General features: G+C 37.2%; 1 non-coding gene across 1 annotated transcript; it reads left to right on the top strand.

Moving 5' to 3' along the window:
- The first annotated feature begins 12976 nt into the window (after positions 1 to 12976).
- Positions 12977 to 13084, top strand: LOC127747259 (small nucleolar RNA R71). Its single transcript, XR_008009061.1, has one exon. It is a non-coding gene; the product is annotated as a small nucleolar RNA R71 (small nucleolar RNA).
- Positions 13085 to 27063: the final 13979 nt, after the last annotated feature.

Raw genomic sequence — 27063 nt, 5'->3', positions numbered from 1 at the left:
AAGAAGCCTCCTCTGAAGGAGAAGCTTATGACCCTAAGAATCCTACAATGGAAGAGGTGAATTACATGGGAGAATCCTATGGAAACACCTATAATCCTTCATGGAGAATTCATCCAACTTTCTCATGGAAGGATCAATAGAAGCCTCAACAAGGCTTCAATAATAATAATGGTGGGAGAAATAGGTTTGGCAATAGCAAGCCTTTTCTATCATCTTCTCAGCAACAGACAGAGAATTCTGAGCAGAGCCTCTCTGGCTTAGCAACCATAGTCTCTGGTCTATCTAAGACCACTTTCAGTTTCTTGACTGAAACAAGGTCCTCCATAAAAAATTTGGAGGCACAAGTGGGTCAGCTGAGTAAAAGAGTTACTAAAATCCCTCATAGTACTCTCTCAAGCAATATAGAAGAGAATTCAAAGATAGAGTGCAAGGCCATCAATATATCCAAAGTGTCCGAACCTATAGAGGAGGAAGAGGCAGTGATTTCCAATGAGGAAGACCTCAATGGACGTCCACTGACCACTAAGGAGTTCTCTAATGAGGAACCAAAGGAATCTGAGGCTCATATAGAGACCATAGAGATTTCACTGAACTTACTGTTGCCATTCATGAGCTCTGATGAGTATTCTTCCTCTGAAGAGGATGAAGATATTGCTGAAGAGCAAGTTGCTCAGTATCTAGGAGCAATCATGAAGCTGAATGCCAAGTTATTTGGTAATGAGACATGGGAGGATGAACCTCTATTGCTCATCAATAAATTGAATGCCTTGATACAGCAGAAATTACCTTAGAAGAAACCGGATCCCAGAAGGTTCTTAATACCTTGTACCATAGGTACCATGACCTTTGAGAAGGCTCTGTGTGACCTGGGGTCAGGTATAAACCTCATGCCACTCTATGTAATAGAGAAACTAGGGATCTTTGAGGTACAAGCTGCAAGAATCTCACTAGAGATGACAGACAAATCAATGAAACAGGCTTATGGACTTGTAGAGGATGTCTTAGTGAAGGTTGAAGGCCTTTACATCCCTCCTGACTTCATTATCCTAGAAACTGGGAAGGATGAGGACGAATCCATCATCCGTGGAAAACCCTTCCTAGCCACAGCAAGGGCTGTGATTGATGTAGACAGAGGAGAGTTAGTCCTTCAATTGAATGAGGACTACCTTGTGTTTAAGACTCAAGGATCTTCTTCTGTAAACATGGAGAAGAAGCATGAAAAGCTTCATCCAATTCTCTCCATACAGAATCAAGCAGAGCTCCCACATTCAAACTCTAAGTTTGGTGTTGGGAGGCCACAATTATGCTCTGAGCATCTGTGAAGCTCTGTAAGAGCTTACTATCAATCTATTGACATTAAAGAAACGCTTATTGGGAGGCAACCCAATCTTATTTATCTATTTTAATTACTTTTTTATTTCATTTTCCATTGTTAGTTTATGTTTTCTTTAGGTTGATAATCATGTGGAGTCACAAAAACAGCTGCAGAATTAAAGCGGAATAAAAAACATCATAAAAAATAGCACACCTTGGAGGACAGGCTTATTGGCGTTCAAATGCCAGTAAGGCTAGTAGAATGGGCATTTAACACCCAGTTTGGCAACATTTTAGGCGTTAAACACCAGAATTGGCAGACAGACTGGCATTTAACGCCAGAAAAGGGTGTCTGGCTGGCGTTCTATGCCAGAAAGGGGCATCAGCCTGGCGTTTAACGCCAGAAAAGGCAGTAGACTGGCGTTTAATGCTAGAAAGGGCTGTCCAGGGGCATTTAAACGCTAGAAAGGTGCAAGGACCAGAATTCCTTGACATCTCAGGATCTGTGGACCCCACAGGATCCCCACCTACCCCAACTCACTCTCTCTCCTCTTCACACCTTTCCATAACACTCTTCCCCAAACATCATTCACCTATCAAGTCCAACCCTCTTCCTCATAATCTCTTCACTACTTATATCCATCCACTATTCCCCAAAAACCCATCATAAAACCCTACCTACCTCACCATTCAAATTCAAAACATTTCCCTCCCAAACCCAACCCCTTCTTACACGAATTCCCTCTCTCTCTTACCCTATAAATACCCATCCTTACCACCTTCAATTTCACACATCATAAACACTTAAACCCCCCTTGGTCAAATTCAAAACACCCCTCTATCTCCTCTATTTCTTCTTCTTCTCCTATTTTCTTTCTTCTTTTGCTCGAGGACGAGCAAATCTTTTAAGTTTGGTGTAAGAAAAAGTTCTGCTTTTTGTTTTTCCATAACCATGAATGGCACCTAAGGCCAAAAAAACCTTTAGAAAGAGGAAAGGGAAGGTAGTTGCTTCCACCTCCGAGTCATGTCATAGAGGAAGGCATCCTCAATGAAGAGGACAAGCCCATCACTAAAAAGAGGATGGAGCAAACAAAAGAGCCCGCTCATGGACCTCAACAAGAGCATGAGAAAATTCCTCATCAAAGAAATCCCTGAGATGCCTCAAGGGATACAGTTTCCTCCACAAAGCTATTGGGAGCAACTCAACACCTCTTTAGAAGATTTGAGTTCCAACATGGAGCAACTAAGGATGGAGCACCAAGAGCACTCCATTATCCTCCATGAAATCAGAGAAGACCAAAGAGCCATGAAGGAAGAGCAACAAAGGCAAGGAAGAGATATTAAGGAGCTAAAGCACTCCGTAGGATCTTCAAGAGGAAGAACTAGCCACCGTCACTAAGGTGGACCCGTTCTTTAATTTCCTTGTTATTTGTTTTTCTGTTTTTCGTTTCATATGTTTTATGTTTTATCTGTGTTTTTGTATTTATTACATGATAATTAGTGTTTAGAGTCTATGTCTTAAAGCTATGAATGATTCCATGAATCTCGTACCTTTCTTGAATGAAAAATGTTTTTATTTGCAAAAGAACAAGAAGTGCATGAATTTTGAAATTTATCTTGAAATTAGTTTAATTATTTTGATGTGGTGGCAATACTTCTTACTTTCTAAATGTATGCTTAAACAGTGCATGTTTAAAATTGGAATTAAGAAAATTTGACTCTTGAAAGAATAATGAAAAAGAATATATGTTATTGGTGATCTAAAAAATTATAAAACTGATTCTTGAAGCAAGAAAAAGCAGTGAAAAGCAAAAGCTTGCAAAAACAAAAGAGAGCAAGCAAAAAAGCCAGTAACCCTTTAAACTAAAAGGCAAGGGTAAAGAGGATCCAAGGCTTTGAGCATCAGTGGATATGAGGGCCCAAAAGGAGTAAAATCCTGGCCTAAGCAGCTAAATCAAGTGGTCCCTAATCATGTGCTTATGTCATGAAGGTCCAAGTGAAAAGCTTGAGGCTGAGTGGCAAAAGTCGTGATCCCAAGCAAAAGAGTGTGCTTAAGAACTCTGGGCATCTCTAACTGGGGACTCTAGCAAAGCTGAGTCCCAATATGAAAATGTTCACCCAGTTATGTGTCTGTGGCATTTATGTATCCGGTGGTAATACTGGAAAACAAAATGCTAAGGGTCACGGCCAAGACTCATAAAGTAGCTGTGTTCAAGAATAAAAAAGAACATAAGTAGGAAAATCAATAACATTATTTGTATTTCTGAGTTCCTAAAGAGGCCAACAATTCTGAACTCCAATGGATAGAGAAATGCCAAAACTATTCAGAGGCAAAAAGCTACTAGTCCCGCTCATCTAATTAAAACTAATCTTCATTGATATTTTTGAATTTTATTGCATTTTCTCTTCTTTTTATCTTATTTTGTTTTTAGTTGCTTGGGGACAAGCAACAATTTAAGTTTGGTGTTGTGATGAGCGGATAATTTATACGCTTTTTAGCATTGTTTTTAGGTAGTTTTTAGTATGCTTTAGTTACTTTTTATTATATTTTTATTAGTTTTTACTCAAAAATCACATTTCTGGACTTTACTATGAGTTTTTGTGTTTTTCTGTAATTTCAAGTATTTTCTGGCTGAAGTTGAGGGACCTGAGCAAAAATCTGATTCAGAGGCTGAGAAAGGACTGCAGATGCTATTGGATTCTGACCTCCCTGCACTCAAACGCGTTTTTCTGGAGCTACAGAAGTCTAATTCACGCGTACTTAATTGTGCAGAAACGCTAACATCTTGGGCTTTCCAGCAATGTATAATAGTTCATACTTTGCTCGAGATTTGATGGCCCAAACTAGCTTTCAACGCCAGCCAGAGACCCTTTTCTCGCGTAAAATGCCGGAACTGGCACCAGAACTGGAATTAAACGCCCAAACTGGCATCCAAGCTGGTGTTTAACTCTAGAAAAGGCCTATGCACATGTAAAGCTCAATGCTCAGCCCAAGCACACACCAAGTGGGCCCCAGAAGTGGATTTCTGCACTATCTGCACGTAGTTACTTATTTTCTGTAATCCTTAGTAACTAGTTTAGTATAAATAGCACTTTTTACTATTGTATAAAGGGGATGATGCCATTTTTCACATTTGGGAGGCTGGCCATTTGGCTATTCCTAGACCTTTTTCTCTTATGTATTTTCCAACGGTGGAGTTTCTACACCTCATAGATTAAGGTGCGGAGCTCTGCTGTTTTTCATGAATTAATGCAAGTACTATTGTTTCTTTTTCAATTCACGCTTACTTTTTCTCCAAGATATACTCTCGTACTTAATTCAGTTAAGTCAGAATCAATGGGTGATCCATGACAATCACCCACTATCTTCGTTACTCGCTTAGCCAAGATCCGCGTGCCTGACAACCACAAGCGGTCTACATGATGTTCAACATAGTCATTGGATGATAGCCGGAGTATAGTTTCTTGGGTCTCTGATCCACGGATTTGGCTTGCCTCTCCTGATAACAGAGCATTCGAATTCGTGAGATTAGAACCTTCGTGGTAGAGGCTAGAACCAATTAGCAGCATTCTCGAGATCTAGAAAGTCTAAACCTTATCTGTGGTATTCCGAGTAGGATCTGGGATGGGATAACTGTGATGAGCTTCAAACTCACGAATGTTGGGCACAGTGACAGTGTGCAAAAGGATAGAGAGATCCTATTCCTACACCAGTGAGAACCGACAGATGATTAGCGGTGCGGTAGTTGTGCTTGGTATTTTTCATTCGAGACGAGAGATCCGACAGTTGATTAGCCGTAGAAAAACTGTACTTGGACCATTTTCACCGAGAGGACGGATGGTAGCCATTGACAACGGTGATCTACCAACATACAGCTTGCCATGAAAGGGAGCACGCATGATTAGATGAAGACAATAGGAAAGTAAAGGTTCAGAAGCAACAAAACATCTCCAAACACTTATCTGAAATTCCCACCAATGAATTACATAAGTATCTTTATTTTAATTTATGTTTTATTTATCTTTCAATTATCAAAACTCATAACCAATTGAATCTGCCTGACTAATATTTACAGGATTACCATAGCTTGCTTCAAGCCGGCAATCTCCATGGAATCGACCCTTATTCGCGTAAGGTCTTATTACTTGGACGACACAGCGCACTTGCTGGTTAGTTGTACCGGAGTTGTGAAAAGTGTGATCACAATTCTGTGCACCAAATTCCCTTGCAATGATGACTGGGAGCTTCTGATTGTCCTCAAGGTAAGCATACTTGAGGTGGGGTGGAAGGGGCTTCAATTCCGTTTTCTGCTCATGGTGAGGCACTTGATCATCCGGGGCTATTTGTGGTGGCAAGGTATCTTCAGTAAGTTCACGGGGTGTCCCCACACTTGCACTTTGCTCCATGTGCGTCTCTTCTACTTCTTCTTGGTGGACTTCAGCCACAATCTCATCAATAATATTATACTGGAAGATGGAGTGATCTTCCGGTGGGTGCTTCATGGCTTCATCCAAATTGAAGCTTATTGTTCTGCCATCTATCTCAAAAGAGTAAGTTCCTGAGAAGGCATCTAATTTGAACCTTGAAGTCTTCAGTAATGGACTTCCAAGCAGGATGGATGATGGTCTTCCTGAGTCATTAGGGGGCATCTCCAGAATGTAGAAGTCAATAGGGAATGTCAACCCCTTAATGCTCACTAGTACGTCCTCAGCAATTTCAGCTACTGAGATAATGCTCTTATCTACCAAAACAAAATGTGCTGCTGACCTTTTTAAGGGAGGGATCCTCAAAGCATCATATACAGATAATGGCATTATACTCACACACGCACCTAAATCACACATGCAGTCTGAAAACTGTACACCATCAATAATACAAGTAACCAAGCATGGACCCAGATCCCCACATTTTTCTGGTAAAGCACCTATTAAAGCAGAAATAAAGCTACCTAGAGGAATAGTTTCTAATTCATTTATTTTATCTTTATGCATGCATAAATCTTTTAGAAACTTAGCATATTTAGGTACTTGCTGAATTGCATCAAAGAGAGGAAGAGTTACCTCAACCTTTTAAATATTTCTACCATTTTGGGGTCTAGTTCCTTCTGCTTTCTGGGCTTCCTAGCAAGGTGTGGAAATGGAATAGGAATGGCGCCACCTGCAGCTTCTTCGTCCCTCGGTGCTGCATTCCTTGGTTGACCCACATCTTCTTCAACCACTTCTTGTACTACATCCTCTTTCTCAACGTCCTCTATCTCAATAATGTCTTCAATTGGGATGTCTGTCTTTGAGCTTGGCTCCTCATGACTCCTCTCTTGCAGTGTGGTTCTAGACCTCAAAGTAATGACATTGATCACTCCTTTGGGGTTAGGTAAAGACTGAGAAGGAAGTGCACTGGAGCTTGCAGGTTGATTGTTAAAGTTAGAAGATGGTTTCAACCGGGAGATAAGAGCTTGTAAAGTGGAGTTAAGATCGTTCATGGTAGAGTTAATTGAGTTCTGAAGGTCTTTTTGTCCCTGAGCAATAGAGTGAAGCAACTCATCATTGGAAGAGGAAGAGGGGTAAGTAATTTGAGGGGCTTGCTGCTGGTTGTTTTGAGGTGCCTGGGCTTGCCTTTGGTGGGGTGCTCGGTAAGGCTGGTTTTGATTCTGTTGAGATCGATTTTGCTGATTACTGTTGTTGTTTCACCTCTAATTTCCACCTTTGTCTCTGCCTCCTTGATTGTAGTTGTCCCTCCATCCTTGGTTAGGGTTACCTCTCCACCCTTGGTTGGAGTTATCCCTCTATCACTGGTTGGAGTTGTCTTACCAACCTTGATTATAGTTCCTACCTTGGTTATAATTATTGCCTTGCTGATAGTATCCTTGATTTGGGCGGTCATAGAAGTTATGGGTAGCTGCCAAGGTGTTGTCTTCTTGTTGGAATTTTGGACATTCATCAGTGTAATGAGTGTAGCATGCACATATTCCGCAAACTCTCTGAGGGACCAACTGTTGACACTGTTGTTGTGGAGGAGGCTGAGGTTGTTGTTGATTCAGCTGTAACTGCTTTAGTATGTTGGTCATCTCACACAGAGTTTGTGTGAGAGCAGTAGTCTCACTATTATAGGAGACCTCTGCAACAGTCTTGGGATGGTTATTCTGGTGCCTGGCATTCCGAGTAGACTCAGCTAGATCGGTGATCAAGTGCCACGCTTCTTCTGCGGTCTTGTACTTCTTCAGAGAGCCATTACTCGCACTATTTAATGTAGTCTTATCTTGAGGCTTTATGCCTTGTGTGAAGTAGCTGATCAACACCAACTTGTCAATCATGTGGTGGGGACATGCGTCTAGGAAATTCTTGAAGCACTCCCAATACTCATAAAGAGTCTCTGATTCGCCTTGAATAATGCAGGAAATTTCTTTCCTCAGTCTATCAGTAACTTTAGCTGGAAAGTACTTTTCCAAGAATTCTCTCCTGAGTGTATCCCAATTAGTAACAACTGCTTCAGATTGAGTGTAGTACCACTCCCTCGCCTTTCCCTCAAGAGAAAACGGGAAGGCGGTCAGCAAAATAGTAGTCTCATCTGCACCTTGATGCCTAACAGTAGAGCAGGCTATCTAAAAGTCTCTGAGGTGCTTGAGAGGCTCTTGAGCAGGTAAGCCATGAAACTTAGGCAGTAGATTGATTAGCATAGTCTTCAGTTCAAAATCTGCACCCAGATTTGGTTGATGCACTTGAAATTTGGGTGACAAAATTCTAATCCCAACACTTTTGCATTTCATTTTAAGATTTTAGGATTTTTACTTGCATTTTCTTAATTTTTGCATATGTATACACAATAAGCTTAGTCAAAATAATGAAATTTTTCAAGGATTTCTATCTATAGGGCACCAATTGATTTGAGTGAAAACTTTTCATTAAACTTGCTTGAATTATATATCTTGTGGATCATGTTTTTGAGCTAAGAACACAAGCAAGTGAGTTTTGAGCCTAATGGTGTGGTTACATCTTATAACCACTTATTTTCCTTCTTGCGTGTATTATTCTCTTTCTATGATTGTAATCTTTGATTTGTTTGATCCTTTATATCCATTATTTTGTGTATTCATGCATTTATATGATTGAGGCCATCATTTTATTAGCTCACTTACCCAAATGGCCTTACCTTTTATCTTCCTTTGTTAGCCAATTTTGAGCCTACGATTAACCCACTTGGTTCTTTAATTTAGCACATTACAAGCCTTAAAGCGAAAAACAATAAATATCCTTAATTTGGTTCTTTGATTGGCTTAGGCTAGTGTGTGTAAGTATCATTCAAGTGTGGGAACCTTGGGACATTGGGTGAATAAAATGGTAGTTTTGTATTATTAGTGTAAATATTGGGAATTGGGTACATACTCATGTATTAATCGAATGTAAAACCTTATGCATTGATGCTCTTGTAAAAAAAATGAGAAAAATAAAAGAAAAAAAAGAAAAGAAAAAAAAGAAAAATAATATGGAAAAGAAAAAAATAGAAAAAAGAAAGATAGAAAAAAAAAAGAAAAAGTAATAAAAAGGGGACAAAATGCCCCACAGCAAGGTCCAATAAAATCAATGCATATGTGTTGTGAAATGAAAAGAAATTGCATGAGTATGTGAAAAAGTGAGAAACGGGTAGTTAGGTTAGCTTTGAAATTGTATAGGATGTCATAGGTTAGGGGGGAAGTTTAAGCTTATCAAAGATTCAAATTTCAAGCTCACATGACCAAATATGCATCCTACCTTGACCCTAGCCCCATTACAACCAAAGAAAAGACCTCATGATGGATGTATGCATGGATGAAATATATGTTGATTGTTAGAAGAAGAGCAAATCTTGGAAAGCATGATTAGGGGAGAATTGAGAGAATCAACCCCAAACACCGAGCAAATAGAGTGCAAATACATCCGATGAGGGTTTGATGCTCAATTACATGTTTCCACCTACGATCATCTCTTCTCATGCAAGTTTGTAAAAATATTTAATAACTCAATTCAACTTTGGATTAGACTTGCTAGTCCTTAGCCCTTGTGCATATATGCTTCTTGGGAATTGATTTATTTTGACCAAGCAATTGCATTCATTTAGATAGTTGCATATAGGTAGATTGCATCGCGCATTTAGTTAGTTCCCATTGAATAAATGCCATACCCTTACTTCATTCTTGGTTTAAGCATGAGGACATGCTTGGTTTAAGTGTGGGGAGGTTGATAAACCTAATTTGTAGGGTTTATCTTGTATTGATTTTAGGGGATTTTATCACCTTTTACCCACATTTATTCAATGAAATAGCATGGTTTTGTATATTCTCCTTTAATTGTGCTTAAGAGTGCAAACATACTTTTTAGGACTTAAAATAGCTAAATCTAATTCTCCTTAATTCCATTAGATGCCTTGATATGTTTGTTAAGTCATTTAAGGTTTAGGAGGCAAATATTGGATCAAGGGAATGAAGAAAGAAAGCATGAAAAGTTGGAGAACTCATGAAGAAATGAAAGAACCGGAAAGCTGTCAAGCCGACCTCTTCGCACTTAAACGACCATAACTTGAGCTACAGAGGTCCAAATGATGCAGTTCCAGTTGAGTTAGAAAGCTAACATCCGGGGCTTCGAAACGATATAAGATCTTCCATAGTTGCTATAGGTATGGTGGCGCGCACGCGCATAGTACGCGCACGCACCGTTGCTGCCACCTGGTTCACTTAAAGCAAAACGTGGCCAGCGAATTCTAAAGCCTTGTGGGCCCAATCCAACTCATTTCTGATGCTATTTAACCCAAGGAGTGAAGAGGGAAACACATGTTAGTTACCATTAGTCATAGTTTAGTAGTTAGAAGTAGTTTCTAGAGAGAGAAGCTCTCACTTCTCTCTAGGATTAGGATTAGGATTAGGTTTAGTTCTTAGATCTAGATTTTAATTCATCTTCTTCTACTTCTATCTTTTCAATTCCTTGTTGTTACATTCATCTTCTTCTATTCTCTTGTTTTCGTTTCCTTTATGTTGTTCTTGTATTTTGTTGTAGATCTAGTATTGTTCCTTCCATTCTCTTTCAATTCAATAAGAGGTAATTCATAATAATTGTTCTTCTTTACTTTTCTATTGTTGATCTCTTGCCTTTATAGTTAGATCTCCCCTTAATTCTTGCAATTTATGTTGTTTACTTTTATTGCCTTTTATGTGTTTGTTGAAATGTCTCTTTTAGTTTTAGTGTAGATTTTGTTCCTCTTGGCCTAGGTAAAGTAATTAGTGACTCTTGAGTTATATAATTCCTTTGTTGATTGATAATTAGAGAGATTGCTAATTGGTTTGGAGTGCACTAAAGCTAGTCCTTCCTTGGGAGTTGGCTAGAACTTGTGGCTCAAGTCAATTCATCCACTTGACTTTCCTTTATTTAGTAAGGGTTAACTAAGTGGTAGCAATGAACAATTCTCATCACAATTGAGGAGGATAACTAGGATAGGACTTCTAATTTTCATACCATGCCAAGAGCCTTTTATAGTTGTTAGTTTATTCTCATTGCCATTTACTTTCCATGCTTCTTATCCAAAACCCCAAAAAACGCCCAATTGCAGCATGTTTCTGGCGTTGAACGCCAGTTCCATGCTTGTTCTAGCGTTCAGCGCCAACTATCCTCAGGGTATATTCCTGGCATTCAAACGCCAGGATGCTGCTTGTTTCTGGCATTCAACACCAGATCCATGCTCTATTCTGGCGTTGAATGCCAACCAGATGCTCCTTACTGGCGTTTGAACGCCAGTAAGTCCTTCCTCCATGGTGTGATTTTTCTTTTGCTGTTTTTGATTCTGTTTTTAATTTTAGTATTTTTTCGTGACTCCACATGATCATGAACCTAATAAAACAATAAAGAACAATAAAAGAAAAATAAAATTAGATAAATAAAAACTGGGTTGCCTCCCAATAAGCGCTTCTTTAATGTCAATAGCTTGATAGTGGGCTCTCATGGAGCCACACAGGTGATCAGGTCAATGTTGTAGACTCCCAACACCAAACTTAGAGTTTGGATGTGGGGATTCAACACCAAACTTAGAGTTTGGCTGTGGCCTCTCAACACCAAACTTAGAGTTTGATTGTGGGGGCTTTGTTTGACTCTGTACTGAGAGAAGCTTTTCATGCTTCCTCTCCATGTATACAGAAGAATACCCTTGGGTCTTAAACACAGGGTAGTCCCCATTCACTTGAAGGACTAATTCTCCTCTGTTAACATCTATCACAGCTTCTGCTATGGCTAGGAAAGGTCATCCAAGGATGATGCATTCATCCTCCTCCTTCCTAGTGTCTAAGATTATGAAATCAGCAGGGATGTAAAGGCCTTCAACCTTTACTAACACGTCCTCTACTAATCCATAAGCTTGTCTTACTTACTTGTCTGCCAATTGTAATAAAAATATGGCAGGTTGTACCTCAATGATCCCCAGCTTCTCCATTACAGAGAGTGGCATAAGATTTATGCCTAACCCTAGGTCACACAGAGCCTTTTCAAAGGTCATGGTGCCTATGGTACAGGGTATTAAGAATCTACCAGGATCTTGTTTCTTTTGAGGTAAAGTTTGCTAAACCCATGTATCTAGTTCACCAATGAGCAAGGGAGGTTCACCTTCCCAAGTCTCATTACCAAACAACTTGGCATTCAGCTTCATGATAGCTCCTAGATATTGAGCAACTTGCTCTCCAGTTACATCTTCATCCTCTTCAGAGGAAGAATAGTCTTTAGAGCTCATGAATGGTAGAAGGAGGTTTAGTGGAATCTCTATGGTCTCTATATGAGCCTCAAATTCCTTTGGGTCCTCAATAGGGAACTCCTTCTTGCTTGAGAGACGTCCCATGAGGTCTTCCTCACTGGGATTCACGTCCTCTCCTTCCTCTCTAGGTTCGGCCATGTTGATTATATCAATGGCCTTGCACTCTCTTTTTGGATTCTCTTCAGTATTACTTGGGAGAGTACTAGGAGGAGTTTCAGTGACTTTTTTACTCAGCTGGCCCGCTTGTGCCTCCAGATTTCTGATGGAGGACCTTGTTTCACTCATGAAACTTAAAGTGGCCTTGGACAGATCAGAGACTATATTTGCTAAGTTAGAGGTATTTTGTTCAGAATTCTCTGTCTATTGCTGAGAAGATGATGGAAAAGGCTTGCTATTGCTGAGCCTGTTTCTTCCACCATTATTAAAGCCTTGTTGAGGCTTTTGTTGATCCCTCCATGAGAAATTTGGATGATTTTTTCATGATGAATTATAGGTGTTTCCATAAGGTTCACCTATGTAATTTACCTCTGCCATTGCAGGGTTCTCAGGATCATAAGCTTCTTCTTCAGAAGATGCCTCTTTAGTACTGTTGGATGCATTTTGCCATCCATTCAGACTTTGAGAAATCATGTTGACTTGCTGAGTCAACATATTGTTCTGAGCCAATATGGCATTCAGAGTATCAATTTCAAGAACTCTCTTCCTCTGAGGCGTCCCATTATTCACGGAATTCCTCTCAGAAGTGTACATGAATTGGTTATTTGCAACCATTTCAATAAGTTCCTGAGCTTCTGCAGGCATTTTCTTTAGGTGAATGGATCCACCTGCAGAGTGGTCCAGTGACATCTTAGAGAACTCAGATAGACCATAATAGAATATATCTATCATGGTCCATTCTGAAAGCATGTCAGAAGGAGATTTTTTGGTCATCTGCTTGTATCTTTCCCAAGCTTCATAGAGGGATTCACCATCTTTTTGTTTGAAGGTCTGAACATCCACTCTAAGCCTACTCAACTTTTGAGGAGGAAAGAACTTAGCCAAGAAGGCCGTGACCAGCTTATCCCAGGAGTCCAGGCTATCTTTAGGTTGAGAGTCCAACCATGTTCTAGCTTTGTCTCTTACAGCAAAAGGGAAAAGCATGAGCCTGTAGACTTCAAGATCTACTCCATTAGTCTTAACAGTCTCACAAATCTACAAGAACTCAGTTAAAAACTGATAGGGATCTTCTGATGGAAGTCCATAAAATTTGCAGTTCTGTTGCATTAGAGCAACTAGTTGAGGTTTCAGCTCAAAATTGTTTGCTCCAATGGCAGGGATTGAAATGCTTCTTCCATCAAACTTGGAAGTAGGTGCAGTATAATCACCAAGCATCCTTCTTGCATTATTGTTGTTGGGTTCGGCTGCCATCTCATTTTCTTGTTCAAAAATTCCAGTATGGTTGTCTCTGGATTGTTGTATTTTAGCTTCTCTTAGTTTCCTCTTCAGAGTCATTTCAGGTTCCGGATCAGCTTCAACAAGAATGCCTTTTTCCTTCTTCCTGCTTATATGAAAGAGAAGAGAACAGAAAAAGAAGAGGAATCCTCTATGGCACAGTAAAGAGGTTCCTTATTGTTAGTAGAAGAAGAAACGGAATAAGAGTGAAGAAGAATGAATAATCCAAACACAAGGGTGAGGATAGGGGCAGTGATTTGAGATGAAGAGAAGTGTTAGTAAATGAATGAATAAATAGAATGGAGAGAAAAATTGTTAGGTGGTTTTGAAAAAGATAAGAAACAAATAAAAAGTCAATTAGTTAGTTGAAAAAGATTTGAAAATCAATTTTAAAAGATAAGAAGATAAGAAGTTTGAAAAGATATTTTAAAATCAAATTTTTGAAAAAGATATGATATAAAAGATAAGATAAAAAGATGTGGTTAGAAAAGATTTAATTTTTAAAATTAAAATTAAGTACTTGACTAACAAAAAACTAAAAGATAAGATTCTAGAATTTAAAGATTGAACCTTTCTTAACAAGAAAGTAACAAACTTCAAATTTTTGAATCAATCACATTAATTGTTAGCATAATTTTCGAAAATAAAGATAAAACTAAGAAAAAGATTTTTGAAAAATATTTTAAAAAAATTAAATTTTCGAAAATTAAATAAAAAAATGAAAAAGATTTGATTTTTGAAAAAGTTTTAATAAGATAAGATTTTTAAAATTTGAGAATTTGACTTGACTTACAAGAAACAACTAATTTTAAAATTTTTTGACTAAGTCAACCCAAATTTTTGAAATTTTGAGAGAAAAAAAAAGAAAAAGATACTTTTTTATTTTTGAATTTTTAATGATGAGAGAGAAAAACACAATTATGACCTAAAACATGAAAATTTTGGATCAAAACATATGATGCATGCAAGAACACTATGAATGTCAAGATGAACACCAAGAATATTTTGAAGATCATGATAAACATCAAGAACATATTTTTGAAAAATTTTTTATGCAAAGAAAACATGCAAGACACCAAACTTAGAAATCTTTAATGTTTAGACACTATGAATGCAAAAATGTACATGAAAAACAACAAAAGATATAAAACAAGAAAACATCAAGATCAAACAAGAAGACTTACCAAGAACAACTTGAAGATCATGAAGAACACTATGAATGCATGAATTTTCGAAAAATGCAAGAACAAGATGAATATGCAATTGACACCAAACTTAAAACATGACACAAGACTCAAACAAGAATCAGAAAATATTTTTGATTTTTTGATTTTATTAATTTTTTTGGATTTTATTTTATATTTTTCAAAAAACATATAGGAAAAAGGAAGTAATGAATTCAAAGTCCTCAATCAAAATCCCAGGAATCATACCAGCTTAGTCTAAAGCTTGATGGCCAGCCAAGCTTCAGCATACCATTTTGAAACTCTAGAATTCATTCTTAAAAACTCTGAAGGATTTTTCGAAAACAAAGGGAAAAATTTGAAAAATATTTTTGAAAACTTTTTGAAAAGAAAATAAAAAAGAAAATTACCTAATCTGAGCAACAAGATGAACCGTCAGTTGTCCATACTCGAACAATCCCCGGCAACGGCGCCAAAAACTTGGTGCACGAAATTGTGATCATCAACAATAGCATTCAACTTGGTATGCGCATTTATAACTCAGCACTTTCTTCACAACCTCGCACAACTAACCAGCAAGTGCACTGGGTCGTCCAAGTAATAAACCTTACATGAGTAAGGGTCGATCCCACGGAGATTGTTGGTATGAAGCAAGCTATGGTCATCTTGTAAATCTCAGTTAGGCGGATAATAAATTGTTATGGAGTTTTCGAATATTAATAATAAATAAATATAAAATAAAGATAGAAATACTTATGTAAATCATTGGTGGGAATTTCAGACAAGCGTATGAAGACGTTGTGCTCTCTCTGAATCTCTACTTTCCTACTGCCTTCATCCAATCCTTCTTACTCCTTTCCATGGCAAGCTATATGTAGGGCATCACCGTTGTCAATGGCTATATCCCATCCTCTAGTGAAAAAGGTCCAAATGCTCTGTCACGGCACGGCTGATCATCTGTCGGTTCTCAATCATGTCGGAATAGAATCCCTTGATTCTTTTGCTTTTGTCATCACACCCAACAATCCTGAGTTTGAAGCTCGTCACAGTCATTCAATCCCGGAATCCTACTCGGAATACCACAGACAAGGTTTAGACTTTTCGGATTCTCATGAATGCCGCCATCAATTCTAGCTTATACCACGAAGACTCTGATCTCACAGAATGGAAGGCTTGGTTGTCCGGCGAGGGCACCCATGCGTCGTGCTTCGGAATCCAAGAGATACACACTCTAGCTTTCGCTTGTAGAATGAAAGTGGTTGTCAGGCACGCGTTCATAGGGACGGATGATGATGAGTGTCACGGATCATCACATCCATCATATTGGAGTACGAGTAGTATCGTAGAACAGAAATAAGATTGAATTTGAATAAAATATAGTAGTAATTGCATTAAAACTCGAGGTACAGCAGAGCTCTACACCCTTAATCTATGGTGTGTAGAAACTCCACCGTTGGAAATACATAAGTGATGAAGGTTCAGGCATGGCCGAATGGCCAGCCCTCATGAACGTGATCAATAGCCTTCTAAGATGTATAATAGAATAAAACTGAGACCAAAGATGTAACGTGGTCAAAAGACACTGAATACAATAGTAAAATGTCCTATTTATACTAGACTAGCTACTAGGGTTTACAAAAATAAGTAATTAATGCAGAAATCCACTTCTGGGGCCCACTTGGTGTGTGCTTGGGCTGAGCCTGAGCTTTACACGTGCAGAGGCTTCTCTTGGAGTTAAACACCAAGTTGTAACGTGTTTTTGGCGTTTAACTCTAGTTTATGACGTGTTTCTGGCGTTTGACTCCAGAATGCAGCATAGAACTGGCGTTGAACACCAGTTTGCATCATCTAAGCTCGAATAAAGTATGGATTATTATATATTGCTGGAAAGATCTGGATGTCTACTTTCCAACGCCGTTGAGAGAGCGCCATTTGGAGTTTTGTATCTCCAGAAAATCTATTTCGAGTGTAGGGAGGTCAGAATCCAACAGCATCAGCAGTCCTTTGTCAGCCTCCTATCAGACTTTTGCTAAGGTCCCTCAATTTCAACCAGAAAATACCTGAAATCACAGAAAAACACACAAACTCATAGTAAAGTCCAGAAATGTGAATTTTACATAAAAACTAATGAAAACATCCCTTAAAGTAGCTAGATCCTACTAAAAACTACCTAAAAACAATGCCAAAAAGCGTATAAATTATTCGCTCATCAGAACACTTACAAGAATGCAGTAACTCCGGAAGTGGGATTTGCGCTCCAACTGGATGAATATCTGGAAATTTAATTTCAGATTCAGAAGAGAGGGTGGCAATTTCTGTGCAACTCACACACTGAGGTTGGACAACTGATGGTCCAAGAATTTTATGGCAATCTCTGCGTCACTTACAAAGATGTTGATGGAGTCAATAAAAAGAATTATCAGAGCTATGTAAGAGGAAAGGTCATTGATTTCAGTTCGAGAAACATCCGATAGGCCCTCCATCTACCACCTCCAGATCATACATCTAATTGCTACAGTGAGAGTGTGCATAGAGATCAGTAACTGGACCAAATAATTAAAGAAATATGCATTCCGGGTTCTCAGTGGAGAATAAGTGCAGAGGTAAAGCCAAACCAACTAAAGAGCACTGATCTTCTTCCTATAGCTAGGGGATGGTTAGATTTTATTCGAAGGTCTATCATGCCTACTAGCAACCAGTCCGAATGCACTGTGGACCGGGCTATTATGATTCACTGTATCATTAAAGGAGAAGTGGTGGAAGTAGAAGACATTATCCTATAACAGATATATAACATTGCCTCCATTCTTCTTAAGAAGGCTAGGCTTGGTTTTCTTCATCTGATTTACCACCTGTGTGAAGCAGCAAAGGTAAAAGTGGATAATGATTTCACCATTCCTATTGGAGACCAATTACTAAGAAGACCATGAAGAGTTTTAGGGAACAACATAGGGTCCCCAGAGAAGACCAAGCTGAGGAAGAAGCTCAATAGGACCAGCCTCCATTACCTCAGGGACATTACTTTCCACCTCAGGAGTACTGGCAGTAGCTTACTTCCTCTATTGAGCAGATGAGGATCGCACAGGATAGCCGCTGACAGCAGAACAATACATCTGTTGAGTAGATGAGGGTGACACAAGACAACCGTTGGGAGTATCTAACCACCACCCTTGATCAGATGAGGGCTACTCAAGACTCTCAACGCCAGGAGATTTCCCAGCTGAGACAAGATTTTAGCCATCTGAGAGGACCATATTGACCACATCCAGAGGAGAGAGATCCCCACTATGGAGACTGAGGTGGCTTAGTTCCTTTTTCACTTCTTATTTTATTCTGCCATTACTATGTTATGTTCCTATTTTCTGCTATTTTGTCTTAGTGTCTGCATGATCTTTGGTTATTTCAATTCCTAGGTTATAGTTTAAGTTTGCTAATTTTAATTCTGTTATTTGCTTTTAGTTCTAAAAGGTTTTCTCATGTACTGCTCATTGAGCTTGGATCCAAAGATAAAAAGAAAAAGAAATGATGTATTGCATGAGAAATTGAGTTTATATTAAAGAGTAGTCTTATTTACATAAATGTGGTGGTATTATCTGTGATTCTGAATGCATGATATAAACAGTACATATTTGAATTTGCATCAAAGGATGTTGATGTAATGAGGAACAAGAATTTGGAGAACTATTACGAATTCTCTGAAGTAAACTAAAGATTAATCCTTGAAACAAAAGAATAATAAAAGCAAGGTCCAAGGCTCTGAGCATCAATGACTAGGGAGGTCAGACATAATTAAATGCTCAAAGAGTTATTTCCCTAGTCATATGCTTGTGGTGTAAATGTGTCAAGTAATCCTTGAGACAGAGCACTAAGAGTTGAGATCAAGTGTGTTTAACAGAGCATGCCAAAGGCTTTGAGCACCACTGTTTGGGAGTAATTGAAAGAAAAAAAATTCAGAACCAAAAGAGTGTTCCCCCATCAAGTGCTTGTGGTATTTTTGTGTCACGTAAAGCTTGAGACAAAGCATTTAAAGTCACGGCTAGGCTCAAGGTGCAAAGCACCAAAGAAAAGAGAATAAAAAAGTTTTTCTAGGTTCAAGGATTAAACCAAAGTATAAAGGTCAGAGACTTCATAATATTATCCGGATTCCAATTCTAAATGACAGTGACATTCCTCTGATTCAAAGGATAGTGAGATGCCAAAACTATTCAGGATGGTAGTATATAAACCCCACTTTAAGAAGAGACATGAGCTTAATTGAACACTCACTTCTCATGCAAATTCACATCCTGAGCCTATATTAGTTTGGTGTTGTGATGCAAATTCACATCTTAAGGACAAGCAATAATTCAAGTTTGGTGTTGTGATGCGTGAGAATCTTTTCTATCTTTTCCATGTGAATTTGCATTTGAATTGCTAAGTTTAATCAAGACTTAAATATCTTTTAGCCACTATGAATGCTACTTTTAGTTGTGTGTAATTCTATTTATTTTAGGTAGCATTCGGATGGATTTGATGGAATTTCTGTAGAAGATGAGAAGAAAGTGAATGATGCTGTCAACTCTGACCTCCTTACACTCCAACAAATATAACTTGAACTCAAGAGGTCTAATTGACATTATTCTAACTTCATTAAAAAGCTAACGTCCAAAGCTTTCCAACGATATATAATAGTGTACATTTCTTTTCTGGCACACTCGGGCTTGGTGGTGCCTAACTTGGGATTCTCCAAGTTAGGCGCCAAAGAAGGACTTACACGTTGAGTTGCATGCTGCATAGGTGAGTGAGGGTCATACCAAGTAATACGTCAGGTGAGTGAGGGTCGATCCCACAACAATTGATGGATTAAGCAACAATGGTTGAGTGATTTACTTAGTCAAACAAATAAAAAATGGTGTTGAGAGTTCAATGTCATTAAACAGTAAATTCAGAGAATTAGAAAGCAAGCAGTAAACAGGTTGTGAAATATATATGAGAAAACAGTTAAGGTTATGAGCTCTGTGTATTCTATGGATTAATACTATTACTTTTCTATTTTAATTCATGTATTGATTTCAAATTCAAGAATTTTTTTCATTCTTTATCTTATGAATCTTGGTGGAACGGAAGTATGACCCTTGTTCTAATTGAGTTCTTGTAAACCTAGGAAAAGCAATTTATTTGAACAACAGCTTGAAAACAATTTCTCCTAAATCACTAATTATCTGGACTTAACGGGATATGTGACATATAATCCTCTTATATTTGAATAATCAGGATTTCTGTGGCACATAAACTAGATTTGAACTTAACCCTCTAATTGGAATTAAGTGACCAAGGAATTGGTGGTTGATAAAGATTAGAGGAGACTAAAAAGGTCTAAGAAATTACGGTTTAGTCACACATAGTTTGCCATGAATTTAATCTTGCATGATTAAAGTAGTTGGTAAGAAATAGAAATCTGGAAGATAAACAACTCTGAAACCTTAACTGTTTTACTCATATATTCCACAACCCGTTTACTGCTTGCTTTATTAATTCACTAAATTTTCTGTTTAGTGCAATTGAGATCCAAACACTCTTTTCTGCTTGTCTAACTAAGTAAACCATTCAATCATTATTGCTTAGTCCATCAATGCTCGTGGGATCAACCCTCACTCACCTGAGGTATTACTTGGTACGACCCGGTGCACTTGTTGGTTAGTTTGTGGGTTATAAATTCCACAGCATAACACTATCTCGATTTTTGAATGCATGAATTAACTGTGCATATTTGATATTGGAGTTGAGAATATTAGTTCTTGAAGAACAGAAACTTAGAGAAATATAATTGATTCTCTAAAATAAGAAAGAGAGTGATTCTTAAAGCAAAACAAACAGCAAAAAGTAATAAAAAGAAAAATCAAAAGAAAAAGGTCAAAGGCTTTGGGTATCAATGGTTAGGAGGGTCAAAACTGATCTAAAGATCAAAAGAGTGGTTTTTCCTAACCATCTGCTTGTGGTGTGAAAGTGTCAAGTACCCCTTGAGATTAAACACCTAAAGTTGTGATCTGTTGCTGTTATAGAGTACGAGGAGAAATAGAAAGAAAAATTAGAACTCTAGGAGTTTCCCAGTTAAGTGTTTGTCATGTTCTTGTTTCAAGTTAAGCTTGAAGACAAACCACTAAGAGTCACAGCTAGGCTCAAGGTGCAAAGCACCAAAGAAAAGAAAAGAACAAGTTGTGTTCAATAATCAATTAGATCCTAAAGAAGAGAATCTATAATATCATCCGAGTTCTAGTTCTCAAAGATACAATTATTTTTTAGCTTCAAAGTATAGTGAATTGTCGAAACTATTCAGAATTAGAATGTCATTAGCCCTATATATTCAGCAACTGGACCTGAGCTTGATTGACAACTCAAGTCTTAAGCATTTTCTCTTCTTGGTCCTATATTGTTTTTGGTTGCTTGAAGACAAGCAACAATTTAAGTTTGGTGTTGTGATGTTTGAGCATCTTTTACCCTTTTTCTTATCATTTTCTAGTTGTTTTTAGTTAGATTCTATTAAGTTTTAATTAATTTTAGTGCAAAAATCATCTTTGGACGTTACTTTGAGTTGTTTTAGTGTTTTTATGATTTCAGGTGAAAGTCAGAGCAACTCGGCAGAGTTTGGAGCTAAAAAGGAAAAGCTGGCAGCACCCCCCGGGCGCTAAATGCCCAACTGGCGTTTAACGACAGTAAGGGACACAAGCCAGCAATGCGCTGCCCCCTCTAGGGTGCTAAACGCCCATCTGGCGTTTAGCACCAGCAAGCTTGGCCCGAATTCCCTCTCTTTGGGCTTCTCAAGTGGATTTAGCACTTATTAGTTATATTTTATTTTTATTTTTTTGTATTTTTCTTTTTATTTACAAACAATACCTTTTAGTTTTGGGATATATTATTTTATTTTATCAAATTAGGTTAGTATAAAAGGGAAAAAATCTCTTGTATTCGGATCTTCTCTATTTCAGATGTTTTTTAGAACCCTTGTTTTCTCTGTAAGTCATGAGCCACTAAACATCTTTGGTTAAGGTTAGGAGCTCTTTTTAATTCTATCGATTAAGACTATTGCTTTTCTATTTTAATTAATGTATTGATTCAGTTTCAGGGATTTTTTTTCATTCTTAATCTTATAAATTTGGGTGGAACGAGAGTATGACATTTATTCTACATGAGTTCTTGTGATTCTCAAGAAAGTTATCTCACTTGAACAACAGCTTGAAAACAAATTCCTCCTAAATTGATAATTACATGAACTAATGGGGATATGTGACATATAATCCTGTTAGCTTTGGGTAATTAGGGATTTTGTGGGCATAAACTAGTTTTTGAACTTAACCCTCTAATCGGAATTAAGTGACCATGAGAGTGGCGGTTAATGAAGGTTAGAGGAGGCTAAATCACTAATAGATCGGGGTTTAGACATTTACAGTTTGCCAGGGAATGAAATCATGCATTGTTAAAATAGTTGGTAAAACTTTTAATCTGGAAAAATAAACATCTCCGAAACCTTAACTGTTTTCTCTCACTGTTTTTACACCCAACCCTTTATTTGCTTTCTTTATTCTCTTGTTAATTGTTTTATGCACTTTCAACCATCAACAACCTCTTTTTGTTCGCCTAACTAAGCCAATTGGATAACCATTGTTTCTCAGTTTGACAATTTTCATGGGATTGACCCTCACTCACCTGAGGTATTAATTGGATAACCCAGTACACTTGCCGATTAAGCTGTGCAAGTTTCTAATTCGCACACTAGGAAGCTAAGAGTGAAATAGATGAATACGGTGTAGGCCTGAAGTCGGTTAAGTTTATAACGTTCTGTATGAGAGTGAAGGATGTAAATAGGTATTCGAATTGATGTTGAAGGATGGTAGAATGAATAGTGTGAGAGTAGTTGAAGGTGAGAGAACCTTTAGTGATGATTGAGCCCAAAATTTTAAAAAATTGTTCTTCTAACAATTAGCCCGTTAGGAGACGAGTCAAACTTAAAATGAACTCCGATAGTGAATAAGTTCTGAGAATATGATATAGTCTCTCTCTGATTGGGGGGTTAAGGATTCCTTCCCAAAATGTTGAGGATTTTCTTCATGTTGAGAGAAGATATCCGAGTTAGCTACCAGATGTGTCAGATTTTGGCTGTATAACTGAAAGATGAGCTCGTTAGCCACAGGACAGACATGCATCATTTGCACTTTCTTGCTTTGTTTGGGTTTGCTATACTTTTGGCTTGTTAATTGTGCATATTAAATGACTTTGTGCTAATTGCTTTACTTGATTATATTTGTATTTTATTTGTTTGTGTTCCATATCTGAGAGGTTCCTCATGCTAGTGTTGGTTGACGTGCTGAGGGATGTCCTTGATGAATATTGAATGAGATTCCTTGAGCTCCCTGGATAGACGCAGTGGAGTGATTCCACTTGCTCTGGGTGGAGATTTTAATTGTTGAGATAAAATTACTGAGTTTTAATTATCTGAGGGTTGTTCTAGTCGTATTTGGTGAGTTGTGGAAATATAGAGGAAAGTGGATTAGAGTAGAATCCCTTATGATAGTTGCCTAATTACGGATTAGTGATACCTAAGATGGATATACTTGATGTATGGAGCTTTAGATTTCTTAGTGAGTTCCTGCTGCCTTATATTGTATTTATTTGGCATTTTTACCGTACTGAGAACCCATGGGTCAGAGGTTCTCATTTCTTATATATTTCATATTTTTCAGATACAGGTCCCTAGTGCTCCGTAGTGAGCTGGAGTTCGTCTGGAAGATGGCGAAGATTATTTTGACTATTTTATATTTTGTTTTGAATTTTTCCCTTATTTTGGAAAATATTTAATGATGTATGTATATATTTCTTTTGAAACTTTGCCTATAGAGGCTTTGATGTATTTTGGGAGAGTTGGAATCTGTTATTAACTGCTTTTGATACTATAACCTTAGCCGATCTAAACTTTGCAGGTCATGACTAGTGACTACTATACACATGTTTTTTACTCTTTTCAGGCTTCTCATTTAATAATTCCTTCTAAATATACATGTACTACAACAACACCTTGAGTAGTGCCACCTTATTATGATTGACTTGTGATTCGAGCATATGGATTTGAAGGTTAGGGTGTTACAGAGACTAGGCAAGCAGAGAGCATAGCAGCGGCGACAATAATAGAGCAGTGAGATCTATTTATTTCCTGTTATTATTTTCTTCATTGATTTAGGATTTCAAACTCTAAATGTTGTTTACTATTTTGATCAACTAATATCTCCTTGAAATCTAGTTAGGTTGGAAAAGCTAGTGATGTCAAGTGGAAGTCCATGTCCGATGTTGTGAAAGGGGAAAATAGTAAAAGATGATGGATCATGTGTCTCGCAGGTAGGAGCATACTTTGATTCTGAAGCACTTGAGCAGTGGCACCAAAATTTATTTCATTGCATTTGATGCTCTTTCTGGTTGGAAGAAGGAAGGCTTGCCACCAGTTGAGGTTCTTGCAGCTTCTAAATAGAAGTTTAGAAAGTAATGGATGAAATAATGCACTACCACGTTTTCTACCTTAGCTCGAAAATCAAAATCCCTCTGTTATTGGATACTACATGAAACTGCGTACTATTTTATTGCGGCATTTACTCCTATTTTATTGCGACATTTACTGTAAGTCTTACATTCTTTTGGGGGAAAATGTGTAGCAAGCCTCTCAGCAAGTAATACTAGATTATAACTATACTTTTACAATACCTTGAGAATGATAATGATCTGGTATATATTTATACTTTCTTCTTCTTTAAGGACTGAATCTACTATCTTGACTGCACTTTGCTTCCGCTCAATATATCTTTCTTTTACATTGTTCATAATGCTATCAACTTACTTTGCTTCCTGAAAGAGAATTTCTAAGTGGCTACCTTCTCTTTCTCTGCACTTAACTACTTAAGTGTTTCATGTCATATTCTCTCATTTCATTTTTGACTAGACTATTTTTATCTTCTCATTCCTGCAGTTTTTTAAGAACTTTCAGATTAAACATTTAATGTAATTATTGATGATTACTTGATAATTACTTGGACGTAATGCTTCGATAGGTGATTGGGAAATTTAATCTTGGATTTATCATAGCTAAATTGGATCAAGATTTATTCATTGTAGACCAGGTGATTTTCAAACCTTTTTTATCTTTAAATTGTAGAATCCGTTGTATTTCACATCCTCTTGAATGATAAACCTAATGTTGATTATTCTTTTTCTATACTAAAAATTTTATAATCTAAATTCTTATAAGGTCTCAACCACTTTGTCATTATGTAAGCCCATTAAATTAGAGCTATCCCCTGAAGTAGAAATAGTTGCTTCAATTCACTTAGACATAAACATGTGTAAATAGTCATGTTGATTCAATGATGATATGCTGATTTTACTTTGTTCAGGTTTTTGTTAGAAACCATAATTCAATAATTGAATCCAGATATCAATCCTCCATTAAACAATATTTTTGGTTTAATATAGTGATACGTATTCAGAAGAACATTTTCGTTATTTTAGAGGTAAAAGGGCAGAATGGTAATCTTGTCACGTTCAAAGATCTGAATACTAGAAGAATTATACCATGCCGGTGTTGGATATCAAGGAGACCAATAGTTCATCTAAAAAAATAGTGGTGCTGAAATGGCGGCAACTCACAAGGCTCATTGGGCTATGTTAGGACAGCAGGAGGCCAAATAGTATTTTTCAAGTCTAGTTAAAGACACAAATTAGCTATTAATATTCAAATTTATTAAACCTTTATTTTAGTTTGTTTTGCTGTTAGAGTTTGTTGGAAGATTTGATTTATTTATGATAAGCTTAATAGTATTTTTAGGGATTTTAAATTTAAATCAAATATGATCTAATCTAATAAGATCAAATCTGATTTAAATTGCTTATCATATCTTTAGGATTCTAATATTTAAATCAAATATGATCTAATCTAATAATATCAAATCTAATTTAAATTAGTTATATTATCTTTAGGAGATTTAAATTAAGTTATCTCATCTTATCTTTTAGTTAGTTTGTTAAGGGCCTATTTAAATACCTATGGTGAGACAATTTACACAACTTTTGATGAATAAAATTTTCAATTGCTTTATGCATGTCTTTTTAGTGAGATTAAGTAAGATGAGTGATTTACTTTGCTTATTGCATAAAGAAGATTGAAGGATCCAACACTAAGGTAATTTTGTGTGCCAATCTCTTTCAATTTTCATCCTTCTAATCTAGGATGTCAAGGACAAGTTCTTTGAAGGTCTAGTAGGGAATTTCTTCCGGTGACCTAGGTTGCTAAGAACATGTTTTTTAGAAGTCTAGTAGAAAAATCCATTATCTATCCTTTTATGTTTCTGCTGTGTGACAAATGAATTTTTGCCGGTATAGAAATTATCAAGTAATCAATCGTAGTATAGTCTAGACCGACGCAAAATCCATCATCAAACAAATCTACAATCTATAACCGAGAGTATTAGTCCCGAGTCGTTCTTCCCTAGGAATGCTACAAGGATGCATGTATTGGTTAAGTGATCTTTTTGTGGCTTGAAGAATGTGGCATAAAAGCGTGAATAAAAGAAAACAACAATCAATCAATATTAAAAGTCTTGGCCAAGGTTGAACATTGGAAGTTCCATCACTATAATTTCCTTCAATTGTGATAACAAAGGAGTGTTGCTTCACTTAGTCAACCCCTAATTATAGAGGAAAGTCAAGTAAAAGTAACTAACTCAAGTCACAAGTCCTAGTCTTACCCTAGGGAAGTCTAGCTTTAGTGCACTCTAAGTCAATTAGCAATCCTCAATTCTTAATCAACAATTGACATCTATTATTCAAGTGTCTCCAATGACTCAACCACTAGGCCAAGTGAGGGAATACTACTCCATATCTAAAGTTGGCATTTTCTCAAACACTTGGAGAGCAAGGATGAAAGACATAGTAAAAATGGAGAGAAAAGAATAAGAATCAAAACAATTCAACACAAGAGATTAAAAACAATCAACAATGAACAACAATGAAAATGAAATCTTCAATGAATCAATAGAATCCAAAACAACAAAGTCAAATCTAAGATTTACAAGAATTGAACAATTACAAAACACTAATGAGATTAGAGAAGAGAATCTACAACATGAACAAAGTAAATTGAGAGTTGCAATGGATCTCACCAAGGAATGGTTGAGAATTGAGAAAATGAAGATGAATCCTAGAGAGAAGTTGGAGTTTCTCTCTCTACAAATGTAACTAACTAAAAATATCTACCTAATGATCTAAAATTAATCTATGGATGTGAATGTGTGTCAATGTGTGAATGAATGTCAATCCCCTTCAATCCTTGGCTCTTATATGCATTTTGGCGCCAAA

The sequence above is a fragment of the Arachis duranensis genome, chromosome 4 (assembly GCF_000817695.3).
Source record: "Arachis duranensis cultivar V14167 chromosome 4, aradu.V14167.gnm2.J7QH, whole genome shotgun sequence".
NCBI lineage: Eukaryota > Viridiplantae > Streptophyta > Magnoliopsida > Fabales > Fabaceae > Arachis > Arachis duranensis.
The sequence above is the reverse complement of the archived record's forward strand: the minus strand, read 5'-3'. Positions and strand labels throughout refer to the sequence as shown.